Raw genomic sequence first — 16,306 nt, forward strand, 5'->3', positions numbered from 1 at the left:
AACAGGTGTTCCCATCATTAACGTGATGGGTTTCGGCGTAAAATAGTAATAACACCGGCAAATCCGTCTCTAAAATTTAAGTTCGATTATACACTCAGTCGTCCTTTTTGCATCAGTAATCTACATCTTCCGTTTACAAGGTGAGAGTTACTCAGACATTCTTGTTTACTCCAGACTGATCGATTATCTCCGTAAAAACATGTATTATTAAGACGTGTCGTCTATGTAAACAGGCAGAGGCCAGCCTCTGAAGAAGAGTAACATTCCCATCAGGGATAATTGACTGAAGAGACTTTCGGGGAAACGGCAAGAGGTGAGGTAAGTGCAAATTCATGCAGTCTCATTAATATGAAAAAGTATCGATTTAACGGTGGACATCAAATGTTGTCTTTAAAAGTCCACCATTCTTCAGCAGTATTATCACAACGCTTGCACTCTCGCTAGTTGCACGTTAAAAGGGTAGTTGTGTTTGCGAGGGAAATTAAGGTTTATTTCTTGTGACAGGGCGCCTCTGGTGGCGCATTTACTCATTGCTAATAGTCTGACGTGTATCATCAGTGACGTGCAGTCTCTTTTTGGCACTAACCCCATGCAGACAGCTCCAACTTCAAAACTGAAGTTATTTGCTTTGCTTTTTTGGATATGGCAGAGCAACAGAGAGGATATAAAAATATGATGGGGAGGCCAAGACATAATTGTAGGCCTTTTCTGAGATTAGATGTCTCTGATTGACATGTAGTAAATATAACAACAAATAAATGTCAGTATGCACTGTACTGGCATAATCCCAGAAGAAAAAGAACAATAAATCTGCCCTTTGCTGTGGTCATTTCATTAATGTAAATTGCAATGCTATGTACAATAGTTTGGCTTCCTTCCAGTTGGCTTATTGCTGAGGCATATGCATGATATTGGGTTTTGTCATAAACTGGTGGCTGTGTGACCACAGAATGTAGGCGACACCACAAGAACCAAATATCACAGTGCAGGCAGGACATAATTAAAGACCATATTCTCAGGTCATAACTGCAATTTACATCTGTATTTTCTTAGCCAATAACTGGCTACTGTAATTCTAAAGATACCCACATGTACTGAAAACATAATTACAGTAATTCTGAGTAAAAAGTTAAATATTTTTCTTAGAATTAATTGATGTACGCTTCTAGCTGTACAAGCACCTAGAAGCAGTTTCTTTTTTTTTTTTTTAAACTTTTGTGTTGTTCCTGAATGTCAGACTTTAACATGTCAGTGCTGAGGAACATCCACTGGCTTCTTTAGCCTTTTCTAATTGTCTGCATATGGAGCTGTCAGAGCTTATCACTGGTTTACATTAAACCTCCACTTCATATATTCTGGAAAATATGCGTCATGTAGCAGAGACTATACACAACACCGGCATGTTATTAAGCTAAGAGTAAAGAGAGAGATTTAATAGCCCTCAAACGTCTCTTTATAATATCTTAGAAGACTTTATCTTCCTGTCAAGTGTGTAAAGCATAAATGTTTATGAGCAGACTTAGTTTGTTCTGATTGTCTGCACATGAAAGCTGCACACAGGAGCTAGCAGACCCTCGGTCATATTGTTTTGGCCATGTTTGAGTGTGTGGGCATGATTGATCTGGAGGTGGGTGGGCGCCACACCAGGCAGTTTTAGGGATTAGAGCCGAACTGGCGTTTTTATTTTTCTCAGTGCCACAGACTCCTCCTCTAACCCTACCATTCATCTGTTCTGTTTTTTCTCTCTCACCTCCCATCAGGATGTTCTTGCACAGCACTGTCCCTGTTTGTAATAATGTTCAGACACGTTGTCATCCTCCACGGATCGAAAGACGCTGCTCTTATCAAACATCTATACTTTATAGTCCTTCGTATACCCTTTTAGTCTTCTTCTCTCCTTCTCTGTCCACCCTCCCTGGCCGGGTGACCTCCTTACCTCTCAGCTCTCTCACCCCTCTCCTCTGGCCCTGGCCCTGGCCCTGCCCACCCTGGGTCATTTATCATGGACCAGAAGGGGAGCCCCCGGGCCTGCAAGCCCCCGTCAGCCCCTGCAATCGCCTCTTTGTGGCTCCCAGCAAACAAGTGTCGGATCAGCAAAAGTCTATTAAAGCCTGGTGGGCCTTTCTCAGCCAATTGGGCTCGGGTCACTGAGCTGCTCTCCTTGCTGCTCCGAGTGCTCTTTGTGTCGCCGCCGTTCGCTGACACAGATCCTCACAAGATTAATGATTTTTAGCAGCCATTTGGGTCTCATTCACAGGGTCCTTCTCTCTTTCTGTCTCTCTTCCACTTTTCCTCTTTCCCCCCACTCGTTCTGCTCTTATTTCTTTTACCCACTTCTTCTACTCTCCTGTATCCCCATCCATATCTGTTTTACTTGTTTACTGATTCAGTCGTCTCCTCCTCCTTTTTACTGCAGTTCCAATCAGCGTTGATCGTTTTTGTCTGTTTAGTTTTCAAGGCCACTATTCATACAGTTGTGTTCACTGCTAATGGAAGTCACAATGTCTTTGATTTAGAGATTTTATGCATAAAAATGAGAATTGAAAAAAGCTCCTTATTGTTCTTTGTTTGAGAGTGATGAACTCTTGTCTGATATAGCCCAGGCATGTTAAGAAAACCAGCTCAAGTATCCACATTACAGTCCTGCTAGGTCTCCCCGCAGCATTCCTCAGGAGGCTCAGAGTAATTTGAAATCTTAGAGCCACTTCCACGACTTCCATGTTGCCATGTTCTCAGTGTTGTTTCCAGTAATTACTGCAGGTTAAGTGCACGTCCCGGAGCCCAGTGGAGGCAGCTCTATCCCTCACCTGGGACATGACTCAGCACACTTCAGGTCATCCGGCCATTTCCCTGACCACTGGACCACACCCCACCTACTCTAAACCCGCAGGACAGCCACGTTCGCTTCCATCACGTAATGTAATGGTTGTTTTATTTACTGGCTGAACTGTTTGCAGAAAGACAGCCCACACTAACATGTTTATCTAGTCGGATGCTAAAAAAGCATATATTTCTTGTCTTTATTTTCATATTCAGCAGCTTCGAAATAAGATTATGCTTTATGTAAACTGAAACATTATATGTTTCTCTCCTGGCTAAGATGGGAGATACAGTCTTAATGCATTCGATTTTAGATAGGAATGATAAAATGTGCATTCTGCCATTCATATCTTACACCTGCCTCTCTGTCAAAATGAGTTCAGGCTTCGGTTGTCTGAATTAAACAAAGCAAACTTCCCCTATGCTGTATGCTTCCTTTGAATCTCAGCAAGAAAAGACTGTCTGGAAAAGCAAGAAGAGAGCTGGACTTACATTAAGCTGTACTTCAGAATATATGATTAGGTTAAAAAAAATGACTGTGGCTGTTCTCCATAATCACTTAGAAATGATCTCTACAGTGACGTCTAACTTTCTTTTTTGTGCTGACCAGATATTAAAGGATGATATTTAGGCTCTCAGCACTGCACTTTTATTTTTGCATTAAAGTACAGTTACATCCATGTAGATAGTTCCTAATCAGCTCAGCTGTTCTTAGGTTCTTATCAGGATGTGTTGGCTGAGCAGTGAAAGAAACAAACTGTGTGTGTATGTAGTGTATATGTAAAAAAATAATATAATGTTCACGCGTTAGCCTAGCGAAGCTGTCAGCGCGGCTGCCGGTGGGTCAGTGTCTGCTTTCACCTAAAACTCTCTCTGTGTGTTTACAGCATGTCTGTTTCAGGACTGAATGGATGAACCCAGCCTGCTGCTGAGTCCATCCACCTGCCCCGTTTCCTGTCTGACTAATGTTCTTTTTTGTGTGCGTGCGTGCATGCGCGTGTATGTGTGTTTGTTTTATATGTGTCGTTGTGTGGAAATGGTTATAGATGGGACTACACCATCACACTGGCAGTCTGAATCATTACTCACAGAGATAGGGAGAGACCCAGGGCCGAGGAACCCCTAACATCCTCCACCTTCCTGCACTGACACACACACACACATACACACACACACACACACACACACACACACACACACACACACACACACACACACACACACACTTGCACACACAGACACACTCTGGCTTTCACATATCCCCAGGTTATTCATTTGTACGCAGAGTGCCTGGCATTTCACCATATCCGCCCCCCTCCACCCCGACAAACCCCCTTTATTAAGAGACTGAAGCATTGGGTTGCCTTTTGCGGGGGGGGGTGTGTGTGTGTGTGTGTGTGTGTGTGTGTGAGGAATGGTTTTCGTTTGAGCCTTATATTCTCTGCTTGTGCTCTTTGTTCCTTACCTCTTCATTTCTCTTAATCTTTCATTGTCATTGCTTTCTCCCTTTTTCTCTGTCTCATTTTCTCTTTTTCTTTTTAAGGGAAGCTGTCAGCCCCCAGCCCCGATGGCTACTTGTTTTTAGACGACAAAAGGCAAGGATGGAAAAAAAAAGTTTCTGCTAATTTACAGTATGAGTTTTTACCTGCATTTTGAGACTCCGGATGTAAATCAGTTGCAGCAGATACTGGCCTCTAGAGTTGTAAAGGTGCAGAATTCCCACTGATTTTGAGCATTGGGATTCCCCTACAAAGCCAGTGAACCTTTACTCTGGTACTTAAGTCTGGTTGTGCTGGTGGAGATTCACTTTAATAGGCATAATTAATAATGAGCACTTCGCTGCCACATTAGAATTAGATGCACAAGCAGGTTGCTACAATGCTAAACTTTACTTTAGAGAACCTCTTATGAAGTCGATGAATTTATTAAGCTAGTTTCTGGCCTAGTTTATTAGGCATATTTATAATAGTAATTCTTTTGTATTTATAACTAATCTTCCCAAGATGCATCTTATCTGGTTGCTTATTCTGTCTCTTCCTCAGGTGGAGAAAGATCCCTCACTTTGTTGAATATATGGGAGCAATTACATCCCCATCATGAAGAGACTGTGGACCTATGCTGAATGGTAAAATGGCAATATTGTTAAACAGCCTGATTCAAAGCTCACAGTGAGAATACTGCTGTAAACAATAAAAAAAGAAAAAAAAGAAAAAGTGTATCGTGTGTGCTCATACATTTGATATCACATAAGGTGTGTTTGTGGTTTCCAGTGCTTGAGTAGGTTTGGTATTTGTAGCATATATGCAAGAGTATGTGTTATGTGTGTGTGTATGTGTGTAGCAGTAAGTATGCATGTGTTGGGGGGGGGGGGGGGGGGGTATATGTACAGGAAGAGAGCCTGTAAATAAATCTGTTTGGGGATTGTGGGTGTGGGGATGAAATATGGTCCCCGGGATGTGGAGCAATGTGAAAAACTCGGCAACGCCAGGGAATAACAAATCTCCTGATGTCCCCTCACCGCAAAATAAATACACTCCCCTGTACAAGTCATCCATCTGGACTATGAGTTGCAACAAAGACGCCCCCAATACATCGCTAACACACACACACACACATACACACGCCCACACTTACACCCAACACTCATCCCACACAGCAACAATGTTTATTTACACATTTATTTATTTGTTTGTTTGTTTTTTTGAATTAAATGGAAACTGCTTGTGTGGAATTGAAAATGTGTTTATTGTTTTTTGTGAATGAAAAGTGTTCCTCCCCTCCCCCTGTCTGTAAAGTGCTGTCTTGATCTTAATGGGTGGTTTGGAGGGGTAGTGATGAAGAGTGGGTGTTTTGGGGGGGGCTTGCAGGGTTTGTAGATCGAGTGTTTTAACTAATGATCGATCACGAGGGATTCAATAATTAAATTTCAGCCTTGACAATTTAAAAGTCTCCGCACACGAAGTCGACTGAATGAGGAAAGAGGGAAAGATGAAAGATTCCGCCTGCAGCAATGTATCAGAAGGATTCAGCATCTAATACATTACAGGGAGAAAGTATGCGTGTATGTGTGTGTGTTACAGCACAAGGATGTACTGTTTTTAGCTTATATGCATGATGCATGTGCAGAGGTACTCTGTACTGTCTTTTCCTGACATATAGGCTATACTAAGTACATCCAACTAACCATGTAGGCCCACCAAATTCTTCTTCACTTTCCTTATCTGGCCCTCTTCTGCCAAACACCCCATTACTACGACTGCTGCACAGCTAAAAGCTCGTACGTGGGGCATTGTATATCTGAAAAAAAAGAGCAAAAAAACACATAACAACAGCATAAAGGCATTCATGTTTGCAATAAAGGGATAAGATGTTTTTGTTGTTTTGTAGAGTACAGTTTTCTTTTTCCAATTAACGTCTATTCTTTAGGCTTAATTAGGTCATGACGATATGGTGTGTATGCACGCGTGTGTGTGTGTGTGTGAGGGTCATTCTGTCCCTCACAGGGATAAATATTAGTCCTTGTTGTTTGCAAATAGGTGATGTATGGTGGCCATATCTCTTGGTGATGAATGTTTTTTAGAAATTTCCTCTCCTTTATCAATTGACTAACAAACCCATGTATCACTGCCACTCTCTCCCACTCCCCATATAAATTAAATAACCAGCTCTCTCTCTCTCTCTTCCTCTGCCTCTCCCCCTCTCTTCTACTTTTCACGTTTTCTCTCTGTACCTCCGTGCTCTCCAGTTCCCCTTTCATGACTCGTTTTAGCTTTATTAGTTTTATTACATTTTGAAAGTTTTACCTTGTTTCGCAAAACACACACCCACACATCAAACCAACAGCAGTTAGTGCTGATGTTGTGTGGTAATAATAATTCAGCTGTTACATACATCTCAATCTCAGATTTCCCCAGAATGGGTTAGAAACAGTAAAGGGGCTTTTCACTGACTGCCGGTTTGCCTTCCAGCACATTATTTGACTTACTTATCATCAGGCAGTGCCTTGACATACTTAAGGACAGATCATCATGAAGTGAAAATAGGTTTGCTCATTCCTGTTTATCACTGTGATGCTCTCTAAATCTGCTGCCTTCTGTAAAAAAGCTATAGGCTTGAGCTTGCTAGGATCTTTTCTGTCATGGAACGATGACAGGAGGCCGATTATGCCGGAGTGCCATATTGTAAACTACTCATCATTAGTGGGCCCATCCCAGCTAACGACTGCACTGGAGATAAACAGTAGCGACGTGGAGCGCCATCTTAATCGGGAGAGCTGTTTAAAAGTGGGGCTCTGTCATTAAGCACAGCTGTATCACACCAGGATATGGGAAATGCCGAGCTGTAAAGCTGCACGCTGAAGCTGGCTCAGATCCCAGCCCCAAGCTCTGCGGGCGTCCTGTGTTGTTCTGATTGCCCCTTTAAATCCAAAATGATCAAGAATAGAAAGATAAGTGTCTAAAACAACCGGCCAAATGAAATTATTATCCACCATTGACTGGCTCCAGTCAAAGCCTCCCAGGGACACTCAAACTTCAGTCAATAGTGTAGGGGGGTGGGGGTCGGGGGTTGAATTTGTAGTTTATGTGAATCCTACTCCCTCGTCCCTTCTGTCTCCTTTGCTCTGTTTATGCCCCCTCCCCTCCTTTTTCTCGTCTCACTTTCCAAAATCATCAGTGGCTTCAGAGAGAAAACAAACAGATCTGTAGCCATGAGACTAATACTCCTCTGTAATGATAAAAAGACAAAATAACAACAACTCTGAGGAGGATCTGCTTGTCTTTCCAGGTCAATAATCTTGCTGTTTATAGGACGTAATATCATCATGTTGACTGATTTCAAAACATGTTCACTGTCATTCTCTTCCCCTAATTCCTAGTGACTGAAGGACACATTTACTGTTTTACATGTTTTAGTTGGAAGAGTTAATAACCACTTGTAGATCTGGATAAGGCCCAAGCTTTTTCCAGCAACGATCGCATTTGCATCATTTACTTCCCTCCTTTCGATCACAAGATTTTGATAACCAGGAATCTACTTACACTAGCAGTAAACCTAGCAGAAGCAAACGTCTGATATTTTGGCTGAAATAAATGACTTACAAGTAGTAATGGAAGAGCTCAGCAAAAAAGACTAACAAGTTTATTTAGTTTAAGTATCATTAGATCGTTTTGTTAAAACTAAATATTTTAGGATTCTCCCAGATTCTGATCTTTTATATACATTTCTTGCATGGCACTCTCATCATATCTCCCAATAACCCACTCTGTTGTCCTGCAGTCGGACAGGCCTGAGTTGTCTGGACAGGCCGTAGCTCTCCCTACAAATGCTTGAACAATTGGAGGTAAATACGTTGGAGACAGCCCATTTGTTTTGGGCCGGCGGTGATGCATGCTTTTGCAGTGAGCAGCACATTTTTACCACGCAGCCCAAAGTAGCTGTGAGTAATGGACTGCTCTGGCCTGTCCACTCATACTGCTATTTTTATTATTGTCTCCCTTATAGTTTTCATTTTTCATATCAGGGTAGAGAGAGAGAAAGAGAGTGAGGGCGAGCGAGCAGCATCGTTCCCTTCAAGTATATTCCTTCCCTAAAAGAGGCGGGAAGTGAGGGGCCCACATCCTCCGTTCCACTCACTTCATCATCTCCCATGAACCGTCCCTTGTTTTTGTTTTTTTCAGTCAGACTGACAGATTTCGTTGGATGCCAGAAGAGACACATAAGGGATTATCAACAGACAGAACAATAATTCAGGTTGGACAGCTTCATAATAATTTTTCATCGATCCATCACTGTGTTTCTGTGGCATGTTGTCTGGTTCAGCCTCTGGGGATTGTTGGGATCTTGGGATATTCTGAGATGGCAGACCTGCGAATCTGTTATGAAAGACAAAAACAACAAAGACAAGGTTGGAAAAGCTCAAATGAAACTGCATAATAATGTGTACTTAATGCAGAATCTGTAACAACGGAGCAGATAAAGCTCGACTCTGTCTTTGAAGATGATTCACTAAGTATCTAAAATTATATGCCGCCGCTGGCTCCGCAGGGAGAAGACTGGTATTTTGCATTGAGGCACTCATATGGGCACCTATAATGGGTGCCTCTTAATTCTACTGACAGCTTTACAGGAGCTGAGTTATGAAGCCACAGCAATGCTGCTCGTTAGGCCCGCGCCAGGCTTCACGCTGGGTTACACTAATACACCTCCTCCCCCCTCCCGTGCTCTTTCACCCTACACACACGGGCATAAAAATCAGCCACACATTTACGAAGACTAGCTCATCCTCACACAGACACAGAGAGCTACTGGCCCACACAATTCCTTTACAGAGCTTTCTAGTGTAATGGGGGTGATTTGTTCAAGTAGTTCAGCTGGTGTTGGCATCAGATTTATTTCCTTGCTTCTACCCTTCATTTTCTGCTCTTGTTCTCCACCTACACTATTTTCTCCTCTTATCCTCTCTCCTATCATGTCCACCAGGCCAACACCCTCTCCCTTGCCTCGCTGCGTCCTGCTGGGTGATCCATCTCTGTCAGCCTGCTAAAATGATAATGCCAATTAAAGCAGAGGAGTAATTGCCCTCCACTGCCTCTCATCCGCTGCAGACCCTCAACAGGAGCCCTGGTTCCAAATATGAATGAGACCTCGGGCCCCAAGAGGCCCTTTCTGGGTGAGCATGAGGACAGGTGGAGAAGACTAGAGAAAGAGGAGGAGGTTGGGTGGAGTGAAGAGAAGGGGGGGTGGGGTGATTTGTAACTTTTAACCTCCACTGATCACCAATGGCCTTGGAAAAGAAAGGGGGTGAGGGGGATATCACGCACACACATAGACAGACACACAAACACACAGGCAACGATGCTGGTAATTGTTGCACATGGATGAGCACACACACACACACACACTCAAGGTCGCTGTCAAAGGACTTATGGCTCTTGCCTTTGCACACAGACTCTCAGTGTGAGGAGCCAAATAGGAAGTGAAAGGACTATCTGGCAGTGGACTGTAACACCACTGATCAGAGGTGACATAGCTGCACTCTCAGGTCAGCCAGGCAGCCTTTATTACCCGCATCCCTATCACAAATTCAGTGCTTTTGTCTTTCTTTTGATAAGTGCACAGACACACGGTGGGGTTCTCAAACTCTAAACAATGATCTGTGTGACTTTTTTGTATCCTTTTTTCATTTCTAGAAAAAGAGTGGAGTGAACAAGGTGGGATAAGAATTGGGTGTCACGTTGGCCTGAAATAAATTATTATTTTTATTCATGAAAAAATTCTGTTTACTTTCAGCTTAAATATTTCTGTCTCTAAAATGTGAAAATACTGAAAGAAAAACTTTTTTTTCTTCCCCAGTCTGTCCTTACTTAAGTTAAAAACCTGCGTCAGTGGTACTTAACTAAAGATTTAATACAGACATGATAGATTATGAGCCTGTTCTTTAATGTAGTGCCCAGTAATCCAAAAGCTAAATCTTGATGTAAGAGAAGCTGAAATTGAATGATTGTGATTTTATAAATGATTATAATATTAGCAGTTTTTTATTGTTTAACTAAAGGATAAACTGATAAGTAGTTTCAGCCGCTTAATGGTGAAGAATAAAAGCCTGTCAGAGGTGATGCCCTATCATCTTGACTTAAATCTTAAAACAAGTGCAGTTTTAACTTCACCACCAACCAGGCAGCCGTGACAGCCCATGCATCATGGCATACTTATGGCAGGTCCTGTGTTAAGGGAATGTGTTTGAGTATATTATTACTGCTCAGCTCCAGCAGCGTGTGGGTGGAAGGCTGAACGAAGTGTGTAGGTGGCTGTTAACACAAGCGCCATCACCCATCCCGACTGGGTGGTGACCTGTAGCACAGACCAGAGGAAAAGTGCAACAGCAGGGGCCGTGAGGTTAGGCCTGTGGATGAAAATCACACTGTTGATCTTTTTTCTGGTGTCACACCATTTAAATAAGCGAACACAATCTTATGAACAAATGGCGCTGCCGGTGTATTTTTAGCCTTTTAATTTGACCGGTATGTGGCATTTCTCTGTGGCCCATAAGCCCCTTTTAGACACATGAGAAACACTTGTGTGTTGCGTGAACATCAGGAGAGCAGCTGACGAGCTCCACTGCAGAGAGCAAGAGTAATGATCAGCAGAGCCTCAATATGACAATAATCTCCTCTAACTTCATCAACACGATTTGCGCCAGCAGGCCTCCAAATACTTTCAATATGCTCAGTGTTATGATCGTCCTCTCAGCTAAAATCATTGTTACTCTAGCCATAATAAAACATGGAGGCTCGCAGTAATTCTGCAGGCCTACTCTACGCCATACGTCGCAGCGCCTTAGCACCACGATGTGAGCTTGATGCTAACATTGACTTATTACAAGGGAGTGTGCCGCCAAATCCATAATTAGACTCCTTTTGTTGCCCCTGTTGTTGTTGAAAATGTAATTATGAAAGATGAAACACAGCCTTCAATGAGATGGCTGTAAAATAGCATAATTAATATGGGCTTTTGCGAGAACAATCCCCGCTTTACGGGAGCCCCGCGTTGGCCGTGAAATTAATTAAGTGTGCCAGGATTTATGGCCTGTGCTTGGAAATGAAGAGAATTAATTGCAGGCCGAAGATGGATGGTTGCTGGAAAATGATGATGCCCAGGACCATTTGGGGGAGGGGGATGTCTAACTGCTTTAGAGGGGCACTCTTGGAGGGGAATAGAAGGTTTTGACACAATTATACACCCCCAGACAACAGCTGGACCAGTGCTGGAATGGAGTACTTTTTGGGCCAGCTTGGAATTATGAGAGTTTTTACACCTTCAGCCCACCTGCACCTTTTCCCTGTGCTCCGTGCATGGCCCCCAGGTGGCGTTAGCTTTGGCAAAGTGGATTTTTCTTGGAGAGCAGAGTTCTGTACGTGTTGTTGTTGGCTGTTGCAGATGACTAATGTCTCATTTTCTGCATCCTCCTCTATCTACTCTCCATTCAGACAGAAGAACAATAACCATGTAATTGGACACAATTATGACAATTATAGTATAAACACAATTATTGCTGCAACCAATCCAAAACTAACAGTATGTGACAAGGAGAAAATTATGGAGCATGCACACTGCTGATTTAATAATATATTGACTTATACATTTTTCTTTTTTTTCTTTCTTTTGCCTTTAAATGACTAGAAAAGATTTTAGTGTGGAGACTGAGGTTACGGTCCGCACAGTGTGAAATATTTGTAATCTAAGTGGAGAATCTAATAGTTAAAAACATTTTGGAATCTTGATATTTGATGTAACCGTTTTAAAAACTTAATTTTGCAATAACGTTTTTGCCCAGTTTTGAAGAGAAATTCATTTTAAAAGGATTTAATAAAAAATAGACAAGAATAGACAACACACTGAATATCAGCTTTTTAAAAAATGTGCAATATTTCTTCTTTCAGCGTGATCTCGGGTGGGTTGAATGGGCAAGTCTTATAACGGAAACTCCATTCCAGAGCCCAGCTGTTCACCAGTTTACAGATTGTCAACTATGACCTCCTACAGTGTCCTTAGAACCAAAACAAGTCCTAAAACACAACCTCCCAACGCTCCTACTACCTCTCTACTCAATGTTCAGTGTGTGTCTGTTTCTATGTGTGTTTGTGTGTGTGTGTGTGTTGTAATAATGGAAGGCTAATTACCCACCTCCCATGTCCCTGGACAGCGCCACAATGTCTGGGTTAGGTCTCTGTGTGGGATGGTTCATGGTGGTAATTAGCTTGATACACACACATACGCTCACAGACAAGATAAATGAAGGCTGGGTGGGTGTCTGTTGTTGGACAGTTGATTGGGCAGGTACGAGGGGAGTGTCTGGGGCCTCTAGAGCATGTCCGCTCTGATAATTATGTGCGTATGTGTGTGTGTATTTGTGTGTCCTCCTCCACTGCGAAGAAGCTCTCAGCCCAAATTGCTGTCTCTTGTCTCATTGTCAGAGTGATTATGAAATATTGTTTAATTTACTGGGTGGTAGAGTCTTTGGTGATTTTGATGAATCGGACCTTTTATTTCTTCATTCCCTTTATTGTCTAGTGGTTAGGTGTTGTGTATTTCCTCGCTCGAGTGTGTTAAATTCACTGTTGGTACCCATGGACCTGCAACATACAGTATTGCAACAGACCAGCAGAAGTGTGTGTGTTATGTGTAGAAATACTTGATCCATGGAGCTCAGAGAATAGATGTTGCAAGAGATGCCTTCCTCAAAGGAAATGGAAATGGTAGTTCTGTTATCAGTATACCAGCTGTGTGAATTAGGAGATTTGGAGGAGTTATTTATTGTCATAGTTATGAATATTTAGCTTTAATGAAATGTCATTTAAAAATCCAGAATTCCACCAATTTTGACACAATGAAATTGTTAATAGTTTTGGTAGTTATAAGTTGGCTGTCTTTGTGTCTAAAGCTTAGCAAAGAAGTCTGGTTTCTTTGTTAGCCAGAGTAGTTGTTTTTTGTTTTTTGGTTGTTCTTCTATTCAGGCTGGACATATTGCTTATGTATGACAAAAGGATAAAACCAAATTGGTTAATCAAGAGAAATATAGCTTAGTGTTTGTCAATTAATCTTCTGACATTGATGTGACTTAAGTTAAATAAATAAAATCAGTTTAATTTAATTTAATTTATACAGTGCCAACAACAGCAGTCGGTTCAAGGTGCTTTACACTGTGAGGTAAGGACCCTACAATAATAGAGAAAACCTCCAAAACCCGATGACCTCCTATGAGCAAGTGATTGGCAACAATGGGAAAGAAAAACTCCCTTTTAACAGGAAGACGGCAGAACCATGCTGTTTGGGAATGACAGATAGGACAAAAGACACACTGTGAAAGAGAGCCAGAAATTAATAATTAATAATTTAACTGAACATGTCACGTTAAAGAAACATTTCATGGGACTCTGTGAAGTGAAAAACTACATGTACAAAAGTACATCCCAGGATTCAGTAGCATGTAGAACCTTAGCAGCATTAGCCTGAAGTAATTATTTTCTGTGTGATTTTATCAGTCTCTCTTAACCTTTTCCCACATGAAAATGACTTCTGACGAGAGCTAAGGTCCTACCACAGCACTTCAACAGGGTTGAGGTCAGGACTTTGACACTTTGATCATTGTGGTGTTACATAACTCAGTTTTGGCCAATTTGGGTTTTAGCAACAGTCAAATGTTAGCTTTAACATTTCAGTTCAGTTCAGTGTTGTTTATATAGCACCAGATCACAACAGCAGTTGCCTCAAAGCACTTAACATTGTAAGGTAAAGACCCTACAATAATACAGTATGGTCTCACATTTAACTATATAATACTTTAGTATACAGAAGAGTTCATGCCAACTTAATGACTGCAAGGTGCCCAGGTCCTGTGGCTGCAAAGCAAGCTGAAATCATCACCCCTCCAGCGCCATGCTTGGCAGTTGGTGTGAGATATGAAGAAAATAAGCTTTTTTCTGTCTATCATTCCAAAAAACTCATGCTTGTTCAGTCTTTTTCTAATTGTAATTTTATGAATTTTAACATTTAACATGCTAACTGAGGCCTGTAGCGTCTGAGGTTTTCTTTTTTTGCAGTATTTCTGAGAATTGTACTAAACTTGAGGTAAATTTTTCAGTCCGCTCCAGATAATGACTGTGTTAACACTGTGCAGCACACTTGCATTGTGTTAATAGTGCAAGTGTGCTGGAGCAGACACACTTGATTCTAATTGCCCGAACTTCTGCTTTTATAAAGGTGCTGACACTTGCTAATGATCAGTTTATCAAGTGCATTTGATTAGCAGCACCTGGCTGCTACTTACCCCTTAATTACTAGAGAAGCAGTAAGATTGTACTTAGTTTTTCATAGGAGTCCTTTTTCACATAACTGTATAAACATGATTCATCAACCTGGAAGTCATTTGAAAATTAATCTGTAGTCCAACATATGTCCAACATTCTTGTTACTTTGAGCTTACTGGTTTTCATTTGGGTCCAGTTAGTAAGATTGACCTATCATGTTTCTGCAGGACTGCTATGCATGCTGGTAAATAATTGATGTGGAGTCAAACTGCAAATTTGAAACCATAAGGAGTTATCTGTTTTAATTATTAGAATCTGATTATTTTTAATTAAAATAAATATTTCATGAAAAAGAAACCTGAATGTAAACTTTAAGTTAACTCACATTTTATTAAGAATTTTTATTATTTTTTAGGTTGAATTTCATTATTTTCATTAGTGGGTTTCTTATGTTTCGGTATATCTGTAGTAACCAGTAAACAGACAGCCAAGACTAGTTTTTAGAAACTGATTTAGAAAGTGAATGTGTGAGACAGAAAGGTAGGTATAGGTTCACTCTAATTGATTATACCGCTATCGACAAGGATCCAGAAAAACAGGCGCTCTCTTTCCCCTTGATTGAATTAAACACCTTTTATGGGGCAAATCGATGGGATGGAGATGATGATGGGAGCGGAGAGTGGGCAAAAAGAGAGGGGGGGGGGGGGGTAGCCGAGTGTTATGATATGTGGAGGTGAGATCTGTCTTTACCTTCTCTCTCTGACACACATTCACTTACTTACACACACATGCAGGCTCACTCAGAGCACCCTGCAGACAGGTGAGAGGTCTGATTCCATGTTGTAATTCAAGCAAATCAATTCTTTTAAAGCATTTAGCCATGCCCGGTGATGAAGTATGGCAAGAATAGGCTCACCAAGCAATATATGCCCCAGACCCAAATCAATCATAATTACAGGCTGGGACAGTTCAGTGAATGGGCAGAGGGATGACTGGACCCCACTCCTTCATTCACTCCTTTTATAGTTTGATCAAAGATGAATAGTAAAAAGAGGATCGTGTCTCAGATAGCCACAGAAAGTAATACAGTATCTGGATTGTGTCTGTACCATAGGTACTCAGTTTGGTAATAGGTCTTTTTTTTTTGATAGCCCACTCTTTGACTGGTTACAGCTTGAAAAGTGCAGATATCGTTAAATCAACCACTCAAGAAAAATGGTTTCTGTAAAAATGTTAATTTTGCCTCTGTCCATATGTTTTCCCGGTCTGTACAAAGGACGGGATCAGCAGCACAGATGATTTAATAGCCACAATGGGCAAGAATACCTGAATAGCACAAACCCTTTGCTGATTGAGAATTTTACACAGTATTTGTGTTCTTGTGTGTTCTTCAAGCTAAGATCCTCTACCAGAGGCCTCGGAGGTTGAGGGTTTTGTGTAGTTCCTAGGACGGACTGCACTCTTCTTGACAGAGACCTTTGATGATGTGCCTGGAGTCTGCAGGAGCCACTCTTTCAGTTTGGTGATTACAGCTCCTAATGCTCCCGTTACCACTGGGACCACTTTACACTTCCACATCTGCTGCAGTTGTTCCTTCAGCCCCTGGAACTTCTCTGGTGTCTCGTGCTCCCCCTTCCTGATGTTGTTGTGTGTTGGGATTGCCACACCAAACACAACTG

The sequence above is a fragment of the Neolamprologus brichardi genome, chromosome 20, assembly GCF_056152115.1.
Source record: "Neolamprologus brichardi isolate AB-2024 chromosome 20, ASM5615211v1, whole genome shotgun sequence".
In the NCBI taxonomy this organism is placed as follows: Eukaryota; Metazoa; Chordata; class Actinopteri; order Cichliformes; family Cichlidae; genus Neolamprologus; species Neolamprologus brichardi.